Source organism: Dama dama, chromosome 27 (genome assembly GCF_033118175.1).
Source record: "Dama dama isolate Ldn47 chromosome 27, ASM3311817v1, whole genome shotgun sequence".
Classification (NCBI taxonomy): domain Eukaryota; kingdom Metazoa; phylum Chordata; class Mammalia; order Artiodactyla; family Cervidae; genus Dama; species Dama dama.
In genome coordinates, this window is record NC_083707.1 from 48,343,963 (window position 1) to 48,351,941 (window position 7,979).

At 42.6% G+C, this 7,979-nt stretch overlaps 1 non-coding gene across 1 annotated transcript; it reads right to left on the bottom strand.

The window, feature by feature from the left end:
- Window positions 1–202: 202 nt before the first annotated feature.
- LOC133047915 (U6 spliceosomal RNA) lies at window positions 203–309 on the bottom strand. The gene has a single exon (XR_009690917.1). It is a non-coding gene; the product is annotated as a U6 spliceosomal RNA (small nuclear RNA).
- Between the last annotated feature and the right edge of the window lie 7,670 nt (window positions 310–7,979).

Sequence of the window (7,979 nt, forward strand, 5' to 3'; positions counted from 1 at the left end):
GCTGATATTTTTCCATAAGATTTTTGGCCATAAACATTTTTCCTTTTGTTAATTGCTTATTTGTGCACTTGGCCCATTTCCTAATGAGTTGTTCATTTTCCCCTCTGTTTTTGTAACAGCTCTTCACATAGTGAGGATATTCATCCCTTGACTGGCTCATATATTACAGATATTTTTACCACTTTTCCATTAGCTCTTTTAAAAAAATATGAAACACTTCATGAATTAGTGTGTCATCCTTGCATGGGGGCCATGCTAATCTTCTCTGTATTGTTCCAATTTTAGTACATGTGCCGCTAAAGTGAGCACAGCTTTTAAATTTTGTTGGTATTGATGTCTTTAATATTCTCGATTACAAAGGAATATATCATCTCTGTACATTTCTAACGATCACAATTATACCAGGTTAAAAAATTCAATCTACCATCACATCCACAAAACAGAAGAAATTTACTTTTCTCCCCAGAAATAACCACATTGACTAATGTGTTAATGACTTCCCAAACCCTTTCTACGCATTTCTGTTGTGGCTTGTTGTGATGTATAGAAGTTTGTTTGGTTCTTAGTGACTTATTTTTGGCTGTGCTGGGTCTTCATTGCTGCGTGGGCTTTTCACTAGTTGTGGCAAGCAGGGGCTCCTGCCTAGTTTCAGCGAGCTGGCTTCTTTTTGTGATAGCTTCTCCTGTTGCCAGAGCACGCGCTCTAGGACCCACAGGCTTCACTGGGATCAAGCCCGAGTCTCCGGCATTGGCAGGCAGATTCTTTACCACTGAGCCACCAGCAAAGCCTTATTTTGATGTATAGACATTTTAAACTCTGATTATTTATTCACTTCCTGCAACTTGATTAAGACATTATCTACTCTATGACTTTGTCATATTAGAAACACCTTTCTGATTACAAAGGATGTACAAATGTTCACCCATATTTTCTCCCCATGTGTTTATGGTTTCACATATATATCTTTAATGAATCTGGAACTTACACTGCTTTTTTCCAAATACATGGATATGATGAGTACTTAAAAAAAAAAAAAGCACATCCCAGAATAAATGGAAATGTACAGTTAAGAATCTGCAAAGTTGCTCAAGAAAGGAGGAGTATGGTGTAGCTGTAGTATAGAAGACTGATATGGCAAAAATAGAAGATACCACTGGGAGACTGGGTAATTTAAGATCAAGGAGGAATTTGAGATTGAAGGCAAGGAGGCCAGGAGGAGGTCTGAAAGACCGGGGGACAGGAAGTATCTAACCGGAGCCATCCTTAGAGCAACGTGAGCGGTGCACCGAGGCAGGGAGATGTGAGATGGCTAGCACAGTGGGTCAGGTGCCCGTAACTAAGATGTAAATTAGATCAGAGGTACTGGGGACAGAGAGGAGGTGATGATTGTTAGATACCCGAAAGACTCCACAGGACTTGATAGGTGGCCGAATATAAAGAAGGGAGTCCGCTGTGTGGTCATGAGGACAAAGATTACTCATCGTTTGGCTGGAGTTGTTCTGCTCTACACAGCTCTTCTCTCTCTGTTTTCTCAGGAGGTTGAAGAGGTTTTCCCTTCTTCATTTTACAGATGGGAAAACCAAAGATTGGCAGGAGAGGACTTGCCCCAGAGAGTCAGGCCCCTTGTGGCACAATCCGGGTGAGCTCTGTTATTTCTCATTGAATATGGGCAAACTCACTTCACCTGTGTGCACAGGTGGGGGGCAGGGGGGTGGGTGATGAGGGTACAAGCGTCTGTGTGTCTATGTGTTCCATGGGCACGTGGTGGGGGGTGTAACGCATGCACCAGCTGGGTTTCTCTCCCAGGAGCTGGTGATGGGCACCAGTGCTCCCTGGATGGCTTCCTCTTCCCAAATAAACATTCATATGACACAATGTCTGAAAGCTCAGAAGATTTCCTGTCTCCATTGGGCCAAAGCCCTGCCTGCTGCAAGCCTGGAGCCATTAGAACTATCTCCAGCCCTCCACTTCCCTCCACCCTCAGTCTCCAGCTCCAGGATTCATGAAACACCATGAGCTCACTATGCCTAGCCTGCTTGGCACCAGCTACATGAAGAGGCTGGACATTCTTCTGCCAAAGAAAACCCAATGGCTGGGCCAACAACCTGGACTTTCTCCAACAGGCTGGTTCAGCCACACTACACCTCAAGGTTCCATCCCCTCCTAGGAGTCTGCTACTCCCATCAGGGCCCCAATCTAAGGAACCCTGAATAGGCCCCACCTTTACCAAAAAGGAAGTCATGTTTCCCAGGGGCTATTACCTTCTCTCCCAGTTGCAAAATAAGTCATCCACAGTGCACAGAGTGAAAGGAGGCCTGGAAGTCTTCAACCGACAGTAATCTATTCAGTCTTTGAGGCCCAGTTGATTTGTCATTCACTCAGTGACTTCTTACCCAAATTTCACCCAAAAGCACTAATTAATTGCTTCTCTGGGCCCAGACAGCGTATTAAAAAGCAGAGACATCACTTGTCAACAAAGGTCCGTCTAGTCAAGGCTATGGTTTTTCCAGTGGTCATATATGGATGTGAGAGTTGGTCTATAAAGAAAGCTGAGCAGAGAAGAATTGATGCTTTTGAACTGTGGTGTTGGAGAAGACTCTTGAGAGTCCCTTGGACTGCAAGGAGATCCAACCAGTCCATCTTAAAGGAGATTAGTCCTGGGTGTTCATTGGAAGGACTGATGTTGAAGCTGAAACTCCAATACTTTGGCCACCTGATGCGAAGAGCTGACTCACTGGAAAAGACCCTGATGCTGGGAAAGATTGAGGGCAGGAGCAGAAGGGGATGACAGAGGATGAGATGGTTGGATGACACCACCTACTCAATGGACATGGGTTTGGGTGGACTCTGGGAGTTGGTGATGGACAGGGAGGCCTGGCATGCTGCGGTTCATGGGGTCGCAAAGAGTCGGACACGACTGAGCGACTGAATTGAACTAAACTGAACTGGGCGCCCATAGCAAGTGTGTGTGGTGTTATTATAGCCTTCGTTGCCTCAGAAGCAAATAGGTTCCATCTTTTGTGCCAATTCTGATTGATGGGTAGTGATTACCTGATTGCTGTGTCAAGAAGGATGCTGAGGCCATATGCAAACCAATAGAAAACTTACCATCACTCTTTAGAAAAGGCAGCTGCAGTGGGTGGCAGCCAAGTACCAGGCAACTATGTCTGCCAACCAAGACTGCCACACTGCATTGCCCTCCATCCCCACAATGGTCTCCAATCACCATCTGAGCAGTTTGGGGACAGGACTACGTTTGTTCACCTTTGTATCTCCAGTGCCTAGCACCATGCCTGGCTTTTTTTTTTTTTTTTTTTTCACGCCTGGCTTTTAATAGGTAGTCAAGAAGTATTTTGCTGAGTGAATAGTTGGTTTGAAATTTCCATAATCTTTCCCACAGAGTGAAGAAGAAGAAGATAAACCCACTCTGGCTGTAGACAAGCAGGAATTAGGTAATCTTGACCCTCCCTCTGGCTCACAGGGAGGCCACTCCTTCTCTGGACACTTGAGTCTCTCCTGTAATCTTACAGGAATCTTAATGTCATCATGTCCAATAAGGCCTTGTCCCCAGCTTGTCTTCACATTAATAACTTCAAGTTACTTTAACACACAGCATGCCAAGCGGGTTGACTCCCATAGGCATTTAGTAATTCCTGATCAAATGAATTAATGTGTCTACTCTCTACCTGCCACTTCTTCTGTTTGCAGGAAAGTGCGCCACCCACTGTTTGGTTTAACATCTGGTAGCAAATGAATCCCAGGGATGGGGGAGCCTGGTGGGCTGCCGTCTATGGGGTCACACAGAATCGGACATGACTTAGCAGCAGCAGCAGCAGCAAATGAATCACCAGTTTACATAATTGTGCTTTGTTGCCTCTTATCAAGCTGTGACTGTCTTAATTGAGTTTATGAATATTAACTGGATCATAGAATTTTAAATTGGAATGCACAAAACAGTTTCAAGCTTATTTTAAAGCTGAGGAAACTTAGACCCTAATTATTGACAGAGTTGCTATCTCCTCTTATCACTTCACTTTTACATTCATTCACTCAATAATTTTTTCAGAGTGAACATTTAACAAAAAACATGTATTATAGGTAGTTTTTGCAAGAACACAGAGCAAACTGTACTTCCTAATGTTTTAATATATCATTTGTATTTCTGTGATCTTTTAGTCAAAACCAACTTTATGTACTTTTTTTGTATATAAATGTTTGTAACTCCTTTATTTGTAATAGCAAAAAATTAGAAAAAACAACTGTCCATCAACAGGTGAAAGAATAAGCAAATGTCTGTATATCCATGCAATGAAATACTATTCTGCAATTAAAAGGAACATATGACTGAAACAGGCAACAAAATTGATGAATCTCACAAACATTCTGCTGAGTGAAAGAGGTGGGAAGCAAAAGAATGCATGCTACATCATTCCCTTTATATACACTTTTAGAAAAAGCAAACTATAGTGAAAGGAAGCAGGTCAGTGATTACCTAGAATTAGGGGTACTAGATAGCAAGAATTAATATAATTCTATAGTAACTAACAGCATGCTATAGGTAAAACTACAGATAAACAGATGAGTAAAACAGACAGCCAAGAAACAGTTCTCCACAACCATTAACTTGCTTTATGACGGAGGCATTACTACTATTAATACTGGGTGGTGGAAAGATAACGCTAGGCCAAGTGGATTTCCATATGTAAAAATTAACCTTGACTTCTGCCTCACAAATTATGCAAACTACCTCACATCACACACAAACATTAATTCTAGAGAAAAATGTTAAGAGTTTTTTCATTTTATTCAAGGAGACAAATTTTTCTTAATAAAGCACAAAAAACACCAACCATAAAAGGATACATTGATAAATTTTACTTTATTGAGTTAAGAATATTTTTTAATCAAAAGATAGGATAAAATAGAGTGAAAGGGTTGGCCGAATTGGGAGAAGATATGTATATATTCTGACTAATATGCAGAACATATAAAGAGCTCCATCATCAATATGAAAAAGGTTAACAAGCCAATGTTTTTTATAAAATAATGAACATGCAGAATAGACATACAGAAAGGCACTCTCGACATCATTATGCATCAGAGATACATCTACACTTTGCCCCTCCCAATAGAAATGACTAAAATTAAAATACTGATAATACTGTTAGTGAGAATGTGAAGCAACTTCAAATCTCACACACTGCTGGCAGAGTGTAAATCTGGCCACTTTGGAATATACTTTGGCTCTGATGATACACATCCATGTAAAATTCTGTCAAGGTGTACACCTGAAATTTGTGCATTTTCCCATCTGCAGATTACATCTCAACAAACAAGAAAAATCACAAAAATGAAAGAAGATAAGAGACAATAGGAGAAATTCCAACACAGAATGTTTATTTGGCCTACATGAAGGAATTAGTAATAATTCTGTGAGAATAGCATTGTAGTTCTGCAGACAAAACTAACTTTAAATGTAGGTAAAATAAGCAGGACCACCCACCAGGTTCACTCCAAATTCCTCCCCTAACCGTACGCAGCCCTTCAGTAAGAAATTTACCAACAACCTAGTATGTGTCTTAACCAAGTATCACCAGTTATGCAAAAGAGGTAGAAAACACAGCCCATGCCTCCCAAGTACTTTTCTCTGCAACTATCTAGAGCTTTAAGCAGTCTCCATAGGTTGTCAAGGGGCTTCCCAGGTGGCTCAGTGGTAAAGAACCTGCCTGCCAATATAGGAGATATAAGAGAGCCAGGTTCAATCCCTGGGTCAGAAAGATCCCTTGGAGGAAGGCATGGCAACCCACTCCAGTATTCCTGCCTGGAGCATCCTGAGGACGGGCTACAGTCCATCAGGTCACAAAGAATTGGACACAACTGAAGCGACCATGCATGCATACACACGTGTGTGTAATGAGAAATATAACTTACATACACATTTGTTAAACAAAAAATACTCAACATAACCCTATCCCCTCTTCAGCACTCCTGGGCTCAGGAACAAAGCCCTGACAGACTCAGGGTTTACTGAGCTTTGTGGGGCATGACCACACTGAATGGCCTTAGGAAGCACAGATTTTGAGTACTTCCATATAATTTTGGAAGTATTTCTGCCTCCATTATTTACTGCAAACTGTTGGCTATCATTTCATTTTGCTTGTCTTCCTGCTTTTCACTGTTTCTATTTGGGGCTCTTCAAGAAAGCCTTGGCCACTGTTTTCCTCCAGCCTTTCTCTGCCTTTTTTCCTTTAGACTATGTCATCTACCGGATCCTCCCCAGGACCAGCATCATGGGCACTGGATGCGTGCAGTTCATAACAGATTTCACACTTGGTTCAATGTTCTGCTGTAGCTGTCCTGACACTCTTAGTAACTTTGTTTTTGAACTTGTGTGTTATAAGTAGCAACCTACGGGGTGATGGAGACGGGGCATGAGAGAGGAGATATGCTAAGTCTGTGTCCGCTGCTCTTTGCTCCCATATACATGCAGTGTCAGCTGGACCCACTGCGCAGCTCCGTGACACGCTCAGCTGGTCCCCTCTCTGTGTCTGGCTGAACTCCCATGTATCACGGGCCCGTGGGAATTCTGTGCTCACATGCCATGTCTGCATGGCTACAACAGCCCTGAGAGGCCACTCTTTCCATTCGAGCCAGAACTTGCTTCAAATACAGAAAGACAACAATGGCAATTCTAAGAAACACAAATGACCAAAGAACAAATCATATCCATTTTTTTTTTCCACGTTACATCTCTATATTAGTCAACCAATTCTGCTGAAAACAATGACATACAAAGAAAAGGCAACCCAAATTCCTTTCTCTTTAAGTCCTTCCTTAAAGGACTTAAAGGACTGACAAGTTCAGTCGTGTCCAACTCTTTTGCAACCCCATGGACTGTAGTTCACCAGTCTCCTCTGCCCATGGGGATTCTCCAGGCAAGAATACTGGCAAGGGTTGCCATGTCCCCCTCCAGGGGATCTTCCCAACCTAGGGATCAAACCCAGGTCTGCATTGCAGGCAAATTCTTTACCATCTGAGCCACCAGGGAAGCCCAAAAATACTGGAGTACGCAGCCTATCCCTTCTCCAGGGGATCTTTCTAACCCAGGAATCGAACCAGGTTCTCCTGCATTGCAGGCAGATTCGTTACAAGCTGAACTACCAGGGAAGCCCCCAAATGCTTTTATATTTACGTTTAAAACCAGCTTTGTGTATTCACAATAGTCAAAAGGTGGAGATAACCCATGTGTCTAACCCACGTTCACCCGTGGATGAGCGAGGAACCCAGAGATGTTAAACTCATAGAGACAGAGGGTAGAGCGGTGTTGCTAGGGTCTGGGAGGAGAGCAGTCAGGAGCTAGTATTCAGGGGTACAGAGTTTCAGCTTTGTAAGATGAAAGATGTTCACAGTGAATGATGGTGTTGGCTGTGCAACACTGTGAATGTCCTGAAGGCCACTGAACTGTGCACTTAAATGGTTAAAATGGTAAGTGCTACATTATGTATATTTGATCCCAATTAAAAGATGATGAATGAGCAAATGACTAAAAACTGGCACAATATAAAGATGAATAGCAAAAGTCATACTAATCACTTAAATGTTTCTCTTATGATGACATGAAATAGCAAATTCAAAAATAAAAATGAATTGAGAGAGAGCACAGAAGAAAGGAAAAAGCTTTGCATTTCAGTACCTTTAACTGCATTTGCATTTTGCCCTGGGCCCTGCAGAGTAGGACCTGGTCCTGTCCTGAGCCTCCTATTGACAGTTCAGTTCCCATGCCCTGGTTCCTTCCTCTCCACCCATATTGGCCACTTGAGAGAAATATTGTCTCCTTTTCCCTCTTTTTCTCAAAATTATTTCTTTATTTGGCTGCGCTGGGTCTTAGTTGCAGCATGTGGGATCTAGTCCCCTGACCAGAGATGGAACCTGGGCCCCCTGCGTCAGGAGCTCAGAATCTTAGCCACCAGACCACCAGG